This window comes from Dipodomys ordii, unplaced genomic scaffold, assembly GCF_000151885.1.
Source record: "Dipodomys ordii isolate 6190 unplaced genomic scaffold, Dord_2.0 Scaffold17, whole genome shotgun sequence".
Taxonomy (NCBI): domain Eukaryota; kingdom Metazoa; phylum Chordata; class Mammalia; order Rodentia; family Heteromyidae; genus Dipodomys; species Dipodomys ordii.
In genome coordinates, this window is record NW_012267233.1 from 1,490,487 (window position 1) to 1,511,692 (window position 21,206).

The 21,206-nt window shown below is 34.2% G+C and overlaps 1 pseudogene; it reads left to right on the forward strand.

Moving 5' to 3' along the window:
- Positions 1–11,893: 11,893 nt before the first annotated feature.
- LOC105982699 lies at positions 11,894–16,320 on the forward strand (annotated as a pseudogene).
- The last annotated feature ends 4,886 nt before the right edge of the window (positions 16,321–21,206 follow it).

Below are 21,206 nucleotides of genomic sequence, written 5' to 3' on the forward strand. Positions count from 1 at the left end.
ATTTTTAAGAATGTTGATAAATATTTAGTGTCTTTCATTTGGTCTATTTACTATATATTGCTTAATACTTTTTTATAGATACAATATGTATATATTTTTTTCAATTTATAACCTTGGATCTAAATTGAAAAAAATGTCTTTACATAATGCAGATATACAGGAGGAGACATTTGCAAATACAAAACAACACTGAAAATGATAAATAAGTCACTGGTAATAATACTTGTAGTTTCTTTTTATTAATTTTAGGATATCGTCACCATAAACTTTGTAATCAAAATGTTCCGAGTTGACTAGGGAGTGTTTGAATACTGTTGTCTTCAAAATTCTTAGTGGTGAATCCAACCTCCATGCAGGAGTGTTAAGAGGAGATACCTTCAAGAACTGATTAAATCATGAAAGTTCCCCTTTCATGAATGACGTTCCTGCCTAGTACAGTATCTTTACAATAAAATGTATATATTAAAAAAGCTGCCTTATATTTCATCCTCCCTCACTTTTTGTCATATGAGGTTGAATGAAAACAATTTCATTTTCACAGCAGAAATGGCCACTTTCACTAGTCACCAGATATGCTCTTGATCTTGATCTTGAACTCCCTACCCTTCAGAACTGTGAAAAAAATTTTTTTGTAATTAAGAAATCACTCAGTCTACCATATTTTCCAACAATTGTCTGAGTGGACTAACATGTTGACTTAGTAAAATGTTGCTATAGGTTTGTCATTATATGTGTTCATATACTTTGGCCCAATGGAAGCAAATTATGGCTGCACTATAGAACATATACATATATGTACATGTGTCTGATATGGTATATGTAAATGAATATATTTATATTATACACATATCTTTGCAAAGTATATCCTAAATGCTTTATAATTTAAAGAGAAACCATCTTTGGCTCAAATGGCAACCATGGAACTCTCCTTTATCCAAAGATGTATAATTTCTGGTTCCCAGCAATAGCAGGCACTCTGTTTGCCACTGAATTCTTTCTGACTTAGGCAGGGATTCCCACACAATGTACTAGTCCTACAAAGTCACAAATAATAAAGTAAAATAAAAAATTATTTTTAAGACTTCTCTCCAAAACTTAATTATGGAGGATTAAATAATTAAATTGCAATGCAGAGAAGTGTTAAATAATACTTTATGTGTGTTTCCTCTGTGGCAGTTCTGCCACACAAACTCCATACTGCACTCACAAACTCACAATGGGATCACACCCTCAGCTCTTTTGGGTTCTCATCTTGAAGTATCTATTGAGTATTCAACACAGAATACAATGGCTTATAGTATAATTCTGAGTATAGGAAAAGTGGTATGTGCATAGAGCTATCACTTCTTGCAAGCTAATATGCCATCACAGAATGCTCCAATGTTTTGATTCAGCTCAGGATCCTCTCATTCCTAATCCATCTCCTCATTATTTATTGTTTCCCATCAGTCCTGCACCACCCCAGTGCCGATTTTTTCACTTTTCTGGTTTCTATTTTTAAAATGTGAATTTAATTGCCAAGGTATGCACAGAGAGATTACAGTTACATACGTAAGGTAATGATTACATTTCTTGTTTAACTTGTTACCCACTTCCTCATTTGTCTCTGCCTTTCCCTTCCTCCCAATCCCCCACCAAGTTGTATAGATCATTTCCAACATGTTGTCTTGTGACTATCACTGTTGCATAGGTTCCCCCTTTATCCATTATCTCACCATTTTATGGTTCCCCTTCCTTTCCCTATTTCAGATAAACATATATACAACACCCAAGGTACCAGAATCAAATACAGTAACAACAAGGGATAAACCATAGTAGGTAAAGAACATAAAAGAAAAAAAATCATGTAGTACATTCAAAACAACAAAGCAAAACCTCTTGTGTCCATATCTCAGAGTTCATTTTGCTTAGCATCATCTTATATGGTCATATGTATATATCTATGGAGCTATTCTGCTCATCAGCTAAGAATTGTTACAAATAAGGGAAACCATGGGACTTTTCTGATTTCTTTAACCAACTTTGACATTCCCCTTGATTCTATATCCAAAGAATACAAGCTACCAGTATATTTCTTTCTGATTTATATTTCCTCTAAACCCTTTTGTGGCTATACTATAGAAAAAGTTTAGTAATGATTATAGATCATTTTACTTACTGTGGTTGAATAAGCATTACTTTAATTACCCCAGTAGGAATATCAATTTCTTACAGTCAGGGTCACTGGCTTAATGCTTACATAAAGCTTCTAATAAACCTACCTAATATATATCCTAAAAATCTCAAAAGAAATAATGACTTGTTTAAGAACATTAATTGATTAATAATTAGCTAACCATTTGAGGAAATAAATTTTACTGTAATTACATTTTCACTTCACAAACTATAATTTCCATATTAAATGTTGAATATTTTATATGGTAAGTTTTATTTCAATAACTATGCAAAATTCTTAAGTAGTTTCTCTTATATAATCAATTCTATATTATTCAGGGTATTTTAGCTGTCGCTTGATGCACATATTTAATGTTGCTTAAGAAAAGGGCAAAGCATCAATTAGCAGAGGGCTGCACAGCTTGTAAAATATTTTTAAAAAGCTGCTGGGAGCTCCAATCTCCATAAAGAAAACCAATTCAGTGTTAATGAAGCCGTTCCTAAGAAAGGCCTAGGGAATGTAACAGAGAGAGAAAAAAAGCATAGGAGGAAAAAAAAAGGCATATGACTTGCCAAATTAGAAACTTAATCACTCGGGAAGGTAACTAATCTCTCATTGGGCCAGAAATACTATGGAGAGGAACAAAGCTTCTGCAGAAATAACGCCTTGCAATCTCTTCTCCTTCCCCTTAGAAGAAAAGACAACCAAAGTGAAAGGCCTAATAAGAATTCAGCTCAGACACTTTATCTTTGGATATGCCACATTTAATAGAAAATACTGCTTTTAAAAAGCTCTAGGCTCTATCATTAAGGTATATGTCTAAGTCAGACCTCAATGCTCAAAGGAAATGGACAATGCAAATTCCAAGACCTTCAAGCAAACAGTCAGATAATTCACAACTACACTGTTGGATCTGAGTCTAAAGAGAGTAAGGTTTGTTACCTGAAAATCCAGACATGGTTCTGACAGCTTTGTTTGAATCATATATGATGTTTTGAGTGTAGTAGAGTGCATGAGTCTTCAAAACATGGAGTAGAGAGATATTTTCAAATGTATAACATTGACAGTAATTTGTGTCATAGCAATGAAATTAAGCCATGAATATAGACCTGTTCTCAGCATTCTCTCTTAACCTCTCATTACTTGCCAAACATACTTCAAAACAAATAGTTTTGCTTATCACACTTAAGTACTTAGCATATATATAGAATTTAGAAACTTAGCAACATTTGAAATTTAGTTGGTATCTATAATTATTATTAATCAAAGATTTACTAAACTATCTGTTGTGTCACTGGTTCATTATTTCCTTGGCATTATTTCTTTAAATCTTACTTATTAATTTAATCTTAATTAGAATTTAAATATTGATATTTTCTATCAAATCAAGTCCCTGATATATAGAAAGATTAAATAGCTTACAGAAGGTCATGAGACAAGTAAATATTGCAGATTGCTATTTATATTATTTCTTTTTATCTCTGTTTCTGTGCTTTATTCTTATTTGTTTATTTTATTGTAAAGGTGATATACAGAGGGATTTGGGTTACATAAGTTAGGTGATGAATACATTTCATTTTGCATAGTGTTATCTGTTCTCTTGTTTTCTCCCAGTTTTTTCCCTTCCAACCTACTTCCCACAACAAGTTGTAAATTGTAGTTTATAATGTTTAGTATCATTGTTGAATTAGTTCACCCTTTGTCCCACCATTTCTATACTTCCCTTTATCTTCCCCAAATTAGATAAACTTCAGACAAAAGTAAGGAAATTAAAAAAAAATGACAAGAAGGGAAAAGTCCTCCCAAAATAACAAAAAAGTAAAAAAACAAATAAACAAAAACACCTCTTGTTCCATTTCTTCACCTTCATTTAAATAAATGTCATTTTATATGGTCATGTCTACATAGCAATTGAGCCTTTGTGATCCTTTCCTAACAGTATCCTCCTTTGGTCTTGATGTTTGAATGTTTAGAGTCCTGTTTAATTTCTCATGTCCAAGTAAATTTTTTTTTGTCTTTAGCATCCATTGTCTTTACTTGTAGATTTATAGGCACATTCGAATTACTTCAAAGAGGGAAACCATGCAACCTATCTTTCTTTGGGTCTGGCTTACTTCACTTACTATGGGATTCTATGCTTCTATAAGAAAGAATGATACTGTACCATTCATAATTAGTTCCTGCACACATACAAGTGTTAAGCCAGTTACCTGAATCAATAAGAACTGCCATAATAAAGTAATATAAGTTGAGCAACTTCAACACTATAGTCTGAAGAGTGAGAAATCTAAGACCAAGGCCTAGAATATCTAGGGCTTAGTGAGCAGCACTTATACCTTTAGATATCCATTGTTTCATTGGAAAAAAGGATATCCCTTGTCTTAGTGGGAAACAAAGCTCTCTTTTCTGTTATTGTAAGCAACACTAATCCCATTTATGTGAGCCCCACCTTCACTATCTAAGAAAATCACATAAGGATTATGTTTTAAAATAAAAATTTGAAGAGGGTGTACACACATGGGCAGTCTATACTACTAGCTTGGGTTTGTGTTACCGATCTTTTGTTTTAACCTGCACTTCCATGGTGACATGCTTTGTTTAATGTTACTCTGTGCCACAGCATGAAGTCTTTACTAACTTTGGTGTCTCCAATATCTCCCCCTTATCTCTTATTCCATTCTCCACTGATTGAGCACTTGCTGGCATTTTACAATTTAGCCATATTATTAATTATAATGAACGAATCCCCCTTTTTGGTAACTAGCCCTGAAATAGGACAGTTACCAATAAGATAATGCTAATATTCATAGCATCTATCTACATAATTTTCTACTTAGGTTTGGTATTTGGAATTAGTGAGTATTCATTTAATGTTTTCTTTATAAATTATTAGTATACACAGAAAATTTCTTTTGTTTCTGTTTTTTTTTATTTTAACCACATTCCCAGGTGTTCTTCTACCTCCTGGAAATATATTAGCAGCTTGTCCCCACATAAATGAATATGTAGCTCTAATAACAAAACAAAACATGATATATTAAGTTAGAGTATTCTAAACATCTCTAGTTCTGATAATTTATGTTTGATGTTTACCTACGCAGGCTAAACATGGAAAGATGGATAAGCAGAGGAATTGACATAAAACAGATTATTAATAACTTCCAAATGATTGATCTAATATTTTATTTGTTGTCTCTGAAGTATTGAACACTACTGATACTGATGCTACTGAAAACTTCCTGCTTGGGATCTCATGTTTCTGAGATGCTTTAGAAATTGTCCTTCCAAATTAACTTACCATTACTTCCCATGTTCCTTTATTCCTTATGTCCTTCTATCTGCTCACAATTGATGTTGTTCTTTTATTTTCCTTGCTAAAAAAAATTGTCCTTCCAAGACACCTTTCTCATTCTCAAACCTTACCCACTGTCTTTACTTAGAATCTTTGGGTTTATGACTTCCGTTGCTCTTTCTGTTAAAACTCTCTCTTCATCCTCCACTCCTATTTTAATTTGTGGAATTTGCTGGAATCAAGTTGTAGCTTAGGTATTCCTAGTAGTTGTCTTCAACAGTGTCAATATGCTTCATAATTTAACCCCACAGAAACACCTCTCCCGATGAGTCCAAAACTCTCAGGTTAAGAAACTTAAGTCAGTGGATATAGTCCTAAACTGAAAACATTCACAAGCTGAATTCCTATGTAGTACTGTGATTAGAAAAGGCCCGTATGTAATACAATTTGAAGTCCTCTTGTTATCTCTACCACTCTCTGCCCTCTATCTACACAGCATCGTTTAAAAGTCATATTCTGAGAGAAAAATTTTTGAATACTAAATTAATTTAACCACTAAACTCCTTCCCTGACCAATCACTTTATCAGATTACTTTATATAAACATAGAATTCCAGTTATTTTGGGTTTTTTTTTCCTGTACTGGTTTTGATACTTATAAATTTCAACTCATTAGACTCAGAACCTCAACACAACTTTATCCCAAAGATACAGAGTACTGATGGACATTCAATAAACATCTCTTGACCAAATATACAATTTTTAAAATTAATGTTGAGGTACAAAATCCTTTCCTGAATTGTAACACATGCTATTTTTCAGTGTCTGGAGAAGGATCTTATATGTGCTCTTCATCAACCCCATCACAAGTTCTATCTTCTAACATCAATGACTATCAGAAAGAAGTCATTATATATTCTCTCTATGAGACTCTTATCCCTCAGGAAAAGCCAGAAGTGGCCCTGTGGCTCAAGAGGTAGAATGATAGTCTTGAAAACAAAGAGGCTCAGGGACAGTGCCCAGGCCCCAGGGTTCAATCCACAGGACAAGCAAAATCAATCAATCAATCAATCAATCACAATTGAGATGTCTTTGTAGAAAATAAATCCTTTTGTATCAAAACATCCTAGAATAAGTTGTTAAGAAGAGATATTCTACATATTAATGCTTATGTTAAATTTGAGACAAGGCTCTGTGAAGCCAAATTTTAACAAATCAAGATCTGATTTAAGGAATGGCCAATGGTAATGTCATTAAGTCAGATGAAGATGAAACGTAAAAGGAATATTTGCTATATAGCCCTGGCTGGATATTGTTACATGAAATTTATGGCTTCTAAGAGGGGAGCAATCTAAAATAATCAATGACAATTATAAATTTAAAAAATGAAAATGGGATTATGAACTCATCTTCTTTATTAATTATGATTGTCAGAGTATTTCTTTTTTAAATTTTTTTATTTTTTTACTTTTTTGTTTAAATTTAATTTTATTGTCACAGTGAAGCACATAGAGGTTACAGCTACATAAGTGAGTTAGTGAGTACATTTCTTGTCAAACTTGTTATCCTCCTCATTTTTTCTCCCACTTTCCATCCTCCAATTTTCCCCTCCCAAGGGTGAGGCAAAATACCAAGGGGGAACCAATGCAATAGTGATACTCACAAGGCAATATGTTGGAAATGATGTATTTCTTTGAACAGAATTAAATTTCACTTTATTCCTTTGGTAAGAATAAAATTAATGAATCTGTTGATGTGACTATAGATAATGTAATCAAAAGGAAAATGTATTCAAAATCCTCTTAACTGATTGATTTACCACACTGTAGGTCATACCTAAGAATGGATTCCATAATCTTTTGAAGCCTAAACCAATATGTACAATATAATATGATTCCTTCTTAGGCCAACATATGTGGCATAATAATAAATGTATATTCCTTAAAACTCAAAATTTTAATTTATAGATAAAATATTTAGGTATAGAATAGCATTATATTTAAAATTATCACAACCGTTTACTAATTTGGAGGGGAAATGAACAAATACATTTTTCTAGAAATATGCTAGCCACCTCTATATCTGTTTTACATTTCCTTAGGTACAAAAGAGAAAGTAATTACTGTTTCCTTACTAAAATATCCTCTGACTCCTGAGCTCCTCTAATTACAGCCCACTAAATAAAACATTAGAGATGCAAGAGGATAACGTTGATTTAAAATTACTGGAACAATTGTGAAAGGGGAAAACAAATATAGGTGGCCAATGTATACAAGAAGTATAGCCAAAGCTGGGCACCTGTGGCTTGTGCATGTAATTCTAGTTACACAGAAGGCTGAAATCTGAGGATCACAGTTTGAAGCTAGCCATGGCAAGAAAGTCCTTTTTACTTTTATCTCCAATTCACCACCAAAAAGTCAGAAATAGAAGTGTGGTTTTCAGGTGTTAATATCAAAGACTTGAGTAAAAATAAATAAATAAAAGTAAGAAAGTAGAGTTAAATAAATAAATAAACCAGCTTCACAAATTTTATAATCAGAAGATTCTTGTTCTAAAAACCATACATAATGAAATATAATAAATCCAATACATAGAAAGAACATTTCTTCAAATGAGTATTGTCAATTTAACATTAATAACATTTTCCAAAGTACTTTTGATACCTCTTTAAAAGTTTTCACTGGAAACTCTTTCATGAATTCTTCTGATACAAAAGCAGACATTATTATATAAATATTTATAAATTAAAAGCTCTACCTATAGAATGTTTTAGCAGAAATTGTAAAATACTGGAAACCATCAGTTTCTAAGGAACAGGAGTTCACTCAATTTATTTCTTGGAAAGATTTGTGGATTGCATGGTTTAATCAGATATAAAGTTTTCTTTTTTTTAAGCTCAGAACTCTTCTAGAGGTAGCATTTTTCTACAAAAACATCTAGGGAAATACAGTCCTTTTACAAAATCATCAGGAAGATATCAAGAGGAAGGGAGAGCTATAGAAAACATGGTTTTAGTAATATGAAAATAAATAATTAAAATGGATGATTCAGAATCATCTGTATTTCTGTGAATTACAGAAATGCAAATACTCCCCAAAGATTTTGGTGAAAACTTCTTAAGAAGGGAGCATACTAAGCTATGGGAAGGGGACAGAGAATGATAAGCCATGGGAAGGGAGCTTATTTGCTAACAGTACTGTTTGAAATTCTTTCCTTTCTTTCTTCCTTCCCACCTCCCCTTATTTCATCCCTTTTCCCTCCCTCCCCCTTCTCGTCCCTCCCTCTCCACCTCCTCTCTCTTTTTCTCCTTTTTTTCCCTTTGGTTTATCCCCTATAGTCACTGTGTTTGATTCTGGTACCCTGTGCCTTTTGTGTACATTTACCTGATTTTTGTAAATGAAGGGGAATAACTAAATAGAGAAAAAAAAAAGGAAAGAGGGTGAGCCAATACAACAGCGATACCCACAGGATGCTAGGTTGGAAATGAACTCTATAATTCATCAGGGGGGGAGTTGGAGGGGAAGGGAAAGTGGGAGAAAAATGAAGGAGTGGTAACAATGTTCCACAAGAAATGTACTCATTACCTTACTTATGTAACTGGAACCCCTCTGTACATCACCTTTATAACAAAATAAATTAAAAAGAGGGGGAGAATATTGAAAAGAAATTCTAAACACACAAAATATAAGACATATTCTTGAAAGCATAGAGTTTGTGGTGTATATCTGTGTGTGTGTGTGTGTGTGTGTGTGTGTGTGTGTGTGTGTGCACCAACATGAATTTAAATCTCACACATTTAATATCCTACAGTTCTTTTCTTAGGACACTGAGCTTATGCTGCTCTTGTTACTGAGGAAAAGGAAAGGGGAAAGAAAAAAGCATAGGTCATTGTGGCTTCATTCTAAGAAGTAGAGTATACCAAAAAAGATCACCCTTTTCTTGAATGAAGCCAGATAGTGAGCTTCAGGAGGAAAGTAGTTGAAATAAGAGAGTATTAGAAAAATCAAAGTCTAAATAAATTGACAAACAAATTTATAAATAATAATAAAGGCAATTGAAAACACCAATGAAAATGACAGCTGAGAAAAAAATTATACCAGTACATTTTTAGCTATTCAACACTAAAATTTAGATATTTATTATAATAAAATTATTACTGCTTATGGGAAAAAGCAAACAACTGCTCTACCACTTGAGCCTGAACTCTGGGCCTGGGCGCTGTCCCTTAGCTCTCCAGCTTAAGGCTAGTGCTCTACCACTTGAGCCATGGCACCACTTCTGGCTTTTTTCTGCTTATGTGGTACTGAGGAAACGAACCCAGGCCCTTGTGCATGAAAGGCAAGAACCACTGAGCCACCTTCCCAGCCCTTAAAGTTTTATAATCTGAAAACCAGGGTAATCATCATTGAAATTGCCCTTGGTAAAATATAGATGACAGATGATGGAAGATAAAATAAGCAGGTAGAGGAGGGAAAAAGGTAAAGTTTAATTGTTACAATTATATTCAAAATTCAGGGCATAATTGTTATAATTCATGAAATGTGACTAGACGTTAAGCTAGTTTAAACTTCAGAAAGACCCAGTAGAGAATAAATTCAAAAGAGAAGTGAGAGCAAAAGGAAAGGTGGTATAGGTTTACCTAATGTATTATTATTAACAGGTAGAAAATGTAAACTGTGCTGGTTTTGTATTGTTCCATTTGGCTAAGCTGAATTGAATTATTTAGCATTTTCATTCCTGTATGTTCTATTTCATGTAGGGCACAGGGAGATTGTGGCAGAATCAGAGAAATACAGTATTAGACTAGCCACTTCTCACTTCATACACGTTCTGGTAGATATGTTGTTAAACATCTTTGGCCTATGCCTGTTGTACTTGCTTTGGGGTCATGATTTACCCTCTGCAACTCCTGGAAAGTTATATGGTCAGCTCCCTACAGGACTAGCTGAAATTGATATTTGTTATGTTCTCACTGACTGTGACCCATATTTGTAGGAGTCAGCTTGTTCTTGATCTCTCTATTTTTCTGTATAGATATAACTAAATAGTCCATAACTGGTACTGAAATTTTATGAGGACAGTGGTCATAGAAGTTAATGCATATATGTTTGTACATATTTCCAACTAATTCATTTTGTGATTCTATATAAAGCCTGATCAATACCTAAATTAAGTATTGAAATATATATGTATATATAATACCAATTATTATTATATTCGTGATTTACTTTTAAAATATGATGGGATAGTATATATATCCTGGTTTACTTGGGTATATTCTAGGTCCATTTTATGCCCTCAATTTATAATCCATATTAATAATTAATGTGTGCTAGAGATGATTCAGTGTCTTTCTTCAAGAAATTTACAAAGGCATTTATAATAGAAATTATCTGTAATATAGTTGAATGCTTGCTAGTTACAAAGCAAGTACTAGAAACGTGCTCTCATTGATAAAACCAGTTATTTTGAGGCTATAGTCATGGTTAAAATCCTTAAAGAAATATTCTCTTTTCTTCCTAAAAAGAATACAAAACATATGTTTTACCTTCCCCTTTGAGAATATGCCTACAGTATGATAAGATCACTTTTAGATCATGTTTAGATCATTTTCTAGAAACTTTTTCTGATGTTAATAATAAGGTCAATTATACTAGTGGTTTATAACCTTGGATGATTTTCCTCTCAGGGGACATTTGATAAAATTAGGCATCTTAAATGTAGGTGTTAGGGGAGACAGAAAATTATACCATTAAAATACTGAGTGGAGAATAAGGCTAGTGAACTGGGACTTAACTTCCAGTCACCAATGCTGGATTATATATATATATATATTATATATATATATTATATATATATTCTTCCTAATAACTTTCCAATACATATCTTTATGAGCTTTTCATTTGTGTACATTGTGTAACATTAAAAGTATATGTATAAAATGATGATTAACTTGTGTAAATGTCACGTAAATGTAAAGAACTGTATCATGATATTGCATAGCACATAGATAGCTTCTACTTAAACACATTACCTTCTATTACTGAAAATAGTGGGGCACTGGAATTTATATTCTGCCTTGACTTATATAAACATACACTTCAAATAATTCATAAGCACTTCAGAGAGTAGTTAATAATTCAGTGCCATAAACAACACATACCTCAATTTTTGAAAAATAGAAAAATATGAGATATTCTAGAAAATGTACCACAATGAAAAAGAACAAAGTTTTGGTATGTGTACATAAACAGATGAATTATGTGAATGCTAATTTTTAACAGGAAAACTAACAAGAAAAGATGGCATTGTATTGCTTGATAGTTCTTTTTATACGTATGTAGGCATGAATGTATGTTTGTATGTATGTAGGTATGTTTCTATGTGTAAAATAGGTAAAAATCAATCTACAGAATTGAACCAGACTGAATGTCACTTTGAGAGGTAATGGCTGACAAAGACGAAGAAAAGGAGATGCTGATTGCTGGTACTACCCAATATCTTCATCTAGGAGGTAGTTATGAAAGTGTACTAGTAGCAAGGGAGGTATTTGATTTGTAGAAAATCTGCACTGTAAACTAATAAATATTTTTATACCTCCTGAACTTTAGACTCTTTCCTTTGGGCAATAAATATTAATAATTAAGAGAAGATATATTCTGACATTTCAAAGAGTTGCAACATTAGAGAAACAGTTGTTTCATTGATCGTAATGTACAATTCATGTGTAGGAATGTCTCAGTCAAGGCATGCTGATCTAGAACTTGCTTGGATTTTATCTCATTGTCTCTGAAGCCTGAAGTATTATGGAAGGGATCACCATGTCATAAAAAACTACAAATACAAAAGATCCTGTATCTCAATCAAGGCTAAAACTTCTATAAATTCTCTGGGCACAAATTGGTCACTGGAGAAAAAAATGCTTAGTTTGGGTAATCAAGATTAGGTAGATAAATCAAAGACTTGAGAAAGTAGGAAGATGAGATACAATGGAACACAGACAATAACAGTGAAGTTCCAAGGAAGTTTGGGGAGGTTGAGGACCAGAACTCACTCCTGCAGGAAATGGTAAATGTTGGAAGATGCAACAAGTAGTCAAAGGTAGACCTGGGATAGCAGTACCTGGAACATCAGTACCTAAAAAGAAACACATCTAAATATCACGTATTCTTTCTCACTCCAAAATAGAACTTTGACTCTTTTATTAATATTATTTCACTGGTAGTGGGCTCAGGGAAAAAGATCAAATTCTTAGGATGATGGATGTTTCCTCAGGAAAATTCTTATCTCCTCATTCATCTAGTTTCTCATCATTTTCCCTCCTGTGTTACTTTCCAATATTTTGTATCTTGTATGGTCACTATTTTTCCATTCATACCATTGTCTCTGGATAAAATCATTCTGTTTCTTTTAATCTGGCCAATTTGAAACAATATATGAAAATGTGTTTATTCTTTGTGGATTCCTCTCAAACATATCAACCATATTAGGTTTATGTTAGTCTCATAGGTATAGTCTTTACTTTATCATATTGCTTATCATGACATACTGATCTTGTTTTCCTTCTCTATTAGACTAGGAATTCCATATGAAAACCATTAAAACTAGATAATCAAGCTGGGCTCTGGTGGCTCATGCCTATAATCCTAGCTACTCAGGAGGCTGAGATCTAAGGATTGCAGTTCAAAGCCAGCCAGAGCAAGAAAGTCTGTGAAACTATTATCTCAAACTAATCACCAGAAAACCAGAAGTGGCTCTGTGGATCAAGTGGTAGAGCTGAAGAGCTCAGGTATAGAGCCCAGGCTAAGTTCAAGCCCCACGACCACACAAACAAACAAATAAACAAACAAAAACTGGCACAGTCATACTAGTTCTGATACAAAGCACATTAACTTGACTTGAATTAGTAAACAGGTTAGGCATATGAATACATGGACTGACTATTTACTGTGTATGAGTGTGGTTAGATCAGTATGACGCTAGGAGTTAAAATAGTTGTTCTTTGAAATTATTCTGATTTGATATACAGATAAGGTACCAAGTCAAATAATACTTTTATTAGGAAGATGAAACATATACAAATGTTTTTTGTTTCTTCTATTTTAGGTAAGCTTGTATAGAGTTGGGAAATTTCTTTTTATTATTGTGAAAATATCGTACAGAGGGGTATAATTACATGGGAAAGGTAATGAGTACATTTCTTATCAAGCATTGTTGCCTCCTTCTTTGTTTCCCCTTCCCATCCCTTCCCATCTCCCCCTCTACCTGCCTCCCTCTCCCCTACCCCCTGACAAAGTTGTAAAGTTCATTTTTAGACATAACGACTTGTACATCTCATTATTGCAATGGGTCCACCTGTATCCCTATTTAAACGATTTGTTTTTTCCCTTCCCCTCCACAAATTATACCAACATCAAATACAATGAAAACAAGGGTGGTACTGTGGGGGAGGGACATACAAAACAACAAAGAAATCATCTTATATAAATATGTTAGAAACAATCACAAGAAAGAAAAAAAATTTGAATACTTATCTTGGGCTTCATTTCACCTAACATCAACTTATTTGACTTTTTCTATGTGTCTCAGACAGATACTACTTATATGATGAATATATAGCTCAATGTGAGCAGAACAGCACACAATGATGCCTATCTTTGTCTCATCAACTTTTAATAGAAACAAAGTGATTGTGCCCAAGTATAATTATTTGTCTTTTACTATAGCTATTATGTTGAAAATGAACTATACAATTTGGATGAAAGAGTGATCAGGAGGGGTAAAACTGGGGGAAAGTTAGGGAGAAATGACATTATTCAAAACAAATGTACTGATTATCTGAATTATATAATTGTAACCCTTTGTACAATAACATTTCAAAAAAATAAAAAGGTTGGGCATCAGTGGCTTACACTTGTAATTCTAGCTGAGGATTGTGGTTCAAAGCCAGCCCAGAAAAGAAACTCCTTAAGACTCTTATCTCCAGTAAACCACTCAGAAAACCAGAAGTGACTCTGTGGCTCAAGTGGTAGAGTGCTTGCTTTGAGCTGAAGAGCTGAGGGATAGCACCAGGTCTAGAGTTCAAGTCCCACAACCATCCATACAAATAAAAATTTTAAAAAGTGATCATATGAATAAATAATTGACATCATAATTCAAATTTTACAGTGTGAATATGTAGTCCCTGTATAAACTGTTTGTCTGTATTTTTAATATGTTATTTTTAAAAACAAGAAAATAAAAAAATTATATCAACATATGTACTTCAATATTGAAAAAAAGAACATATGTAACTCATAAACATAGTTAAAAATTAAAGACAGAATCAGAAAGGACTTACTGCCCACAAAAATGAGAAGGATTGAAATGACTGATGGCTGAGCAGGTAGTTATAAGAAGAGAAGTTCATCACACTGCATTTCTTGGACACAGAAGTGAACATTTAGTGATTGGATCTGCACAACTAGACCATTGTTAAAAGCACACTTTTGATTCTCATCACTGGCTCAATTTAGATAAAAGTGTACACAATCCCTCTGTGACATGTGAAGCTGAGCCAGAAGCTCCTGGCCCCTATCTCTACGTGAATAACTGAAGTCATTGTGTGCAAATGCAACTGATAAAATCCTTTTAGGGAAGCTGAGGAGGGAAATGAGACAAAGTATCAAAGAATGAAAATGAAAGATATAGAAATAATTATTTTATGAGAAGTATTATAGTTTTTTTTTAATATACAATATAATGGATGTCAGACCATGTGTCTCCATGTTGGCATCCTGTGCCGTCTCCGGGCTTATCTCGGGTCACGAAGGCTTCCCAATTCAGCTCTCCATTGGAGCTGAATTGATTTGTAGCTGTCTCAGCGGAAGGGACCTCAGAAGTCCAAGAATGACCTGAACAGGGAAAGAGCAACCAACAGCTTCAGCAATCTTGGCTGAAGGAGGTGGCCTGTCCCATCTGCCTGGAGCTCATGACAGAACCCATGAGCACAGACTGTGGACACAGCTCTGCCACGCCTGTATCACATCAAGCTATACATCCACCATAGATCCAGTACGGGAGAGCAACTGTCCTGTGTGTCAAGTTTGAGGGCCCCGGGCTTAATCGACACATGCCTAACCTAGTGCAGAGTCTCAGGGGGGTCAAGCTGACTCACTAGAGCAGAATGTGCATCGCTGTGCACACCATGGTGAGAAACTCCAGCTCTTCTGTCGGCCCTATGGGAAGGTGATTTGGTGGCTGTGTGAGCCATCTCAGCAGCTCCGTGGTCACAACGCATGCCTCTTGGCGGAGGTTGCCCAGGAGTGCCGGAACAAGCTCCAGGGAATTCTGAAGAAGCTGAGGAAGAAGAAGGAAGTATTGAGAAGTGGAAAAGCTGAACTCCAAGAAGGGAACACTTCCCGGAAGACTCAAATACAGGGCAAGATACAAAATGAGCAGGCAGATGTGACACCCTTGAGAGGCATCTTGGACTCTGAGGAGGAGAAAGTACTGCAAAGGCTGAAGAAAAGGGAAGGAAGTGTTAGAAAATGAGCTGACTTGCAAAAGCAAGTGGGCACCAAGCTCATCTCAGATGTGGAACTTCAGTTTTAAAAGGTTCCATACTGAAGAAGCTACAGGATGTGATTACCCTCCTAAGAGGTGAGCTCTTCACAATTATGTAGCCAGTAACTTTCCCCAAGAAAGAACAGACGGTCTTCCCATTAACTGGTCTGAGAGGAGTGCTGCAAATATTTCAAGAGCTGAATGTTGCCTGCCAATACTGGGTTCACATGACAATGACTTCAAATAACAATGCCAGAATTGACATTTCTCAGGACAAGGGACAGATAAGATACCAAATTACTCTGTCTATTCCAAAGCACCCATCTTGAGGCTTTCACATAATTGTTTTCCTACAAAGACTTTTCCTGACCCAATTTTCAGTGTTCAACCAAGTTCTTCTCAATTTTCAGAAAATAATTTCCCTCTTCTAGGGATGCACCTCTTATAGGTGTCCCCATAATCACATCCAGGAAACACTACGGAGAGGTGGATGTGTCCAAGAAAACACCTGGCACCTGGGATTAAGTGATGAAAGACTTCAGAACCACACCAAGTCCTGATTTTAGTGTTTATGAAGTTCCTCAACCTAAACTCAGTTACTGGATTATAGGGATGGAGAATAAATATAAATAAAGCTTTGGGGAGGATCCTACCACTCAATTCCCTTTGTCTTTTGCTTCTGCCTGTTGCTCTTGATCATATTGGGGTTTTGTAGACCACAAGCTGGCTCCATCTTATATTACAGGACTATGTACAATGCATTTCTCATCTATAGGTTCACTAACTTCCTTTTCTCCTGAGGCCTATCCATATTTCAATCCTTTACTATGTTTAGAACCCATAACATTACGTTGATCAAGCTCTGAAGCCTTTTCACTCCCTTCTACACTTCTGTGCACGGCCCCTGGCCCTGGTATGTGTTTCATACATCTGAGCACCTCTGTGCCTCTTGAAACATCCTTTCCTCTTGATTTGAGTCTTTCTGATTCAATGTCTTTTGCTCATAACTAGGATGTACACCTTCCCTTAGGCCATATTCTTCCAGATACTGTGTTTTTTGGGGGAGACAGTCTTATGTCATCACTCCTAATATCACAACCATTTTCTCTCTGCAGAATTCTTTCAACAAAGTTTCTATGATATTGAAAGACTATAGATAGAAATCATTCTCTGAAGGAATGAGCCCATAGCAGTATCTTCACCTTACTTTCAAGGTGTTAAGGAGAAAAGTGTCTCAAATTATCTAGACCAAGAGGCAGATTCTGTGCACATTGATTAAAATACTGAAATGCCAAAAACTATGCCATATAGTTCACAGATTAAAATACTTTAAATTGTTGAGCAATATTCAGGGGAAAAAGAAAATACCATTAGAGATTATTATGCTACATTAGTCAATCTAAGAGTTAAATAACTTAATTTTATAGGGAATATTTTATTTATCTGCACACAGAAGCAATTTCAAAGTCTCTTACTTGCATTTAGTTGTTCAACTCTAAAGTAACATGGAGAGATGGTATAAAAACAAAGGGAAATTATTAACTAATTAAAAAGTAATCAATTAAGGTAAATTAACTACTTAAGGCATTTTTCATGAATAAGTAATTTCCACAAAGTTAACAGTTAAAAGTTTAGAGAGAGAAAATATAATCATTATGTAGATAAACTATTCTTCTAATATTTCAAAATGTATGAAATGCAGAATATTCTTATGCTTAGTGTTACTGCAATTTTATGAGTCAACAGGGATCAAAGAAATTCCCCTGCATGGGCAAAAAATTAGCCTCAGGGATACTCACAATTAGTCATAAAATATTACCGATAGCTTATGTAAACAATTCATACAAATGTCAAGTTACAAAAAATGGACAGTGAAAATACATAGCATACACGTGAAAAGAAATGAAATATGCATATGCATGCAACTAGATTCCTTGATGTCATATTATGAGAGGCTGCAGAAAGGTAGTATGCCCATAATTTTTTCCACTTTTATGTATTAATTTATGAACCTATCTCTTAAAAATCTATATTTTAGTCCATAGGACATTTTAATCACACAATAGCCAATTGAAAAAAATTGACAGAGGGAAGTGCATGTTGCTTTAGTTAAAACAATGAAATTTACATCTAGGTACTACAATTGAATTCAATGTTATATGAGACATATTCATATGTTCCTTATGAATATTAAATTATTTATTATAGAGAGTTTAGTATTTAGTATTTATAAAAATCTCAGCATTTAGTGTTTACATTTGTATTTGTTATTAATATTAATGAAATGGAAAATCTAGACTATTTTCATCTTCTTCTGTGAGTAAGGATATATTTATATATACATCTATCTATCTATCTATCTATCTATCTATCTATATATATTACATGGATTAGGGAACTGTCAGAGCTATAGTCTTTTCTACATATCATTTAAAAATGCATGCAGGAATAGTTATTGAATAAGTGGTATATTGTCACCAAAGTAACATATAACAATAAATAAATTCATTTGGAAGTCTATTTTTTCATACAACTCAAAGAATTCTCTTAAGAAATAAGTAAAACATTATGTATTAAGCCTCATGGTTAAGAGTTCTATTGACAGATTAATTACTTAACTTTTATTTAAAATGGCACTTTTGGTTCATTATTTTCACAACCGTTGTTGGCAGTGACTAAAGTGGTTGTCATTGTGAATCATTAAATTTCAATTGTAATGTAAAACAAAGGTATACATTCTAGTAAGAAGTTATTCAATATGTCAAAAAATTATACGTTAAACTTTGTGATATGCGTGATTTAACCATGTATTTCAAATTCCTTGACAGATTGAAGATGGAAATAAATCCTAGTCTCAAACTAAAAGCTGTTAGCATACCAGCCATTGTCAGCGGTTTGAAAATCAGTATTATCCTATGAATGCAAAACCATAGTTGAGTATTAATCAAATTATTGAGGCTTTATTATCTAGCTACACACCATAATCACATGATGTGAATAGATTGACTTGAGTGTTTTGCTTTTACCTATAAAAGAACACAGACTTTTCAAAATACTTGGGAGGCCAATTCACTATAATGCAATGGATCCATCTTCCAGTTTTCCATATCTAGAGGTCTGAATGCATTTGATAAGCCTGATGACTTATGAAAATCAAAGCCATCTTAGTTATTTATATCTATGTGGCCTTCAGAAAACTAATGACATTTTCCTATCAAGAAACATATTTCCCAAATAAATGATTCCAAATTGATTCCACCACACTACTTATTTTAGAGTATAAGCTCCCAAAAGCTAAACACATTTTATTAAAATTTGTTATAACCCCATAACTATGCAAGTCTACTCTGAAATACAATTTCCACCTGCAGATTTTTAGCCATATTCTCTTCAGTGGCAATCCAAATCCAAAAGGGCAAAAAATGACCCTGATGTCATGGTCAATGTATAAACTTCTGTTCAAATTATTTATCACTACTTTCTTAACACATTAATGCAACTGTATTGTTGGTGAGAGTGTAAACTCATTCAACCACTTTGGAAAGCATTATGGAGGTTCCTCAAAAGACTCCACATAGAGCTCCGCTATGACCCAGCAATCCCACTTTGGGGCATTTTCCACAAACAATCCACACTAAAGCTACCAGCACAACTATGTTTATCGCAGCATTATTTATCATAGCTAAGATATGGAACCAACCCAGCTGCCCCTCAGTAGATGAATGGATCAAAATGTGACACACACACACACACCACACACACACACACACACATACACAGACACATACACGCACGCACACACACACACACACACACACACACACACGGAATTCTATGCTTCCATCAGAAAGAATAACATTGCCTCATCTCTCAGGAAATGGAAAGACTTGGAAAAAATATATTAAGTGAAGTAAGCCAGGCCCAAAGAAACATCCCATGGCTTCCCTTATTTGCAATGTGTAGGACAATGTGTAGGACATGTGAAGGACAAGCAGAAAAGGCCAAAAGCTATGCACATATGACCAGATAAGATGACATTAAGCAAAATGAACCCCAAGATAGCAACACAAATATCTTTTTTATTTCTTGCTACTGTTTCTAACATATTTATAAAGCATTTAAAATTATTATTGCATCCTCCTCTTAGTTTTCCTCTGGTGTGCACATGTAGGAGGAGGACACAGAACTAGAGGGAAGCAGGGAAAAACATACAACAGTGGCACCTAACAGTTGCACTGGACATTGATTAAAACAAACTAAGCAACTCAATGGCAGCAATGAGAGGGAGGGAGCGGGTGGGAAAGAGCGAACAGCTGACACTATGCAAAAGGAAAGGAATGTACATATCACCCAATGTAGAAGAAATAACTGTATTGTCAAAGCTCATAGAACTCATAAATTTAATAGACCACAATAGACAATTTGCCCCATGAAAGTTAGAATATGTTTGTGACTTATCTAAGCATCACTATCCCACAATACTGTGAAATTTGTGAAATTATGTAATCACCTAATCACAGTAAAGAATTTGCAAAAAAATTATTGTATTTTTCTGTTTAAAAATTCTGCCTATTTTCTGGAAAATGACTCAAAATATTAAAGGGGTATGAAGAGAAATTTGAATTCTTGTCACATATATTTTATTTTTATTTTTTTGTCAGTCATGGTGCTTGAATTCTGGGCCTGAATGCTGTCTCTTAGCTCTTCAGCTCAAGGGAAGCATTCTACCATTTGAGCCACTGTGCCACTTCTGGTTTTCTGAGTGGTTTATTGGAGATAAGAGTCTCAAGGACTTTCCAGCACGTGCTGGCTTTCAACCGGGATCCTCAGATCTCAGCCTCCTGAGTAGCTAGGATTACAGGCATGAGCCACCAGTGTCCGGCTTTTGTTATATATATTTTGACTTAACAGGTGCCATTGAAAAAATTTAGTGGTAACACTATTTTATAAAGTTTATAAGTTAATAGAAGTTTTTATGTAAGTTTATAAAATATCACTTTAAACTTTAAAGGAAATGAATGTGACTGCAAATAGGCATTTTTTTGGTGTACTAGTAAATGTTATTCACATAATAACAAATTGCTTACTAAATTAAGGCAAATATATATATATATGTATATATATATATATATATATATATATATATATACAGAGAGAGAGAGAGAGACAGAGAGACAGAGAGAGAGACAGAGAAAGAGGTTTTAAAGAGTAGGAT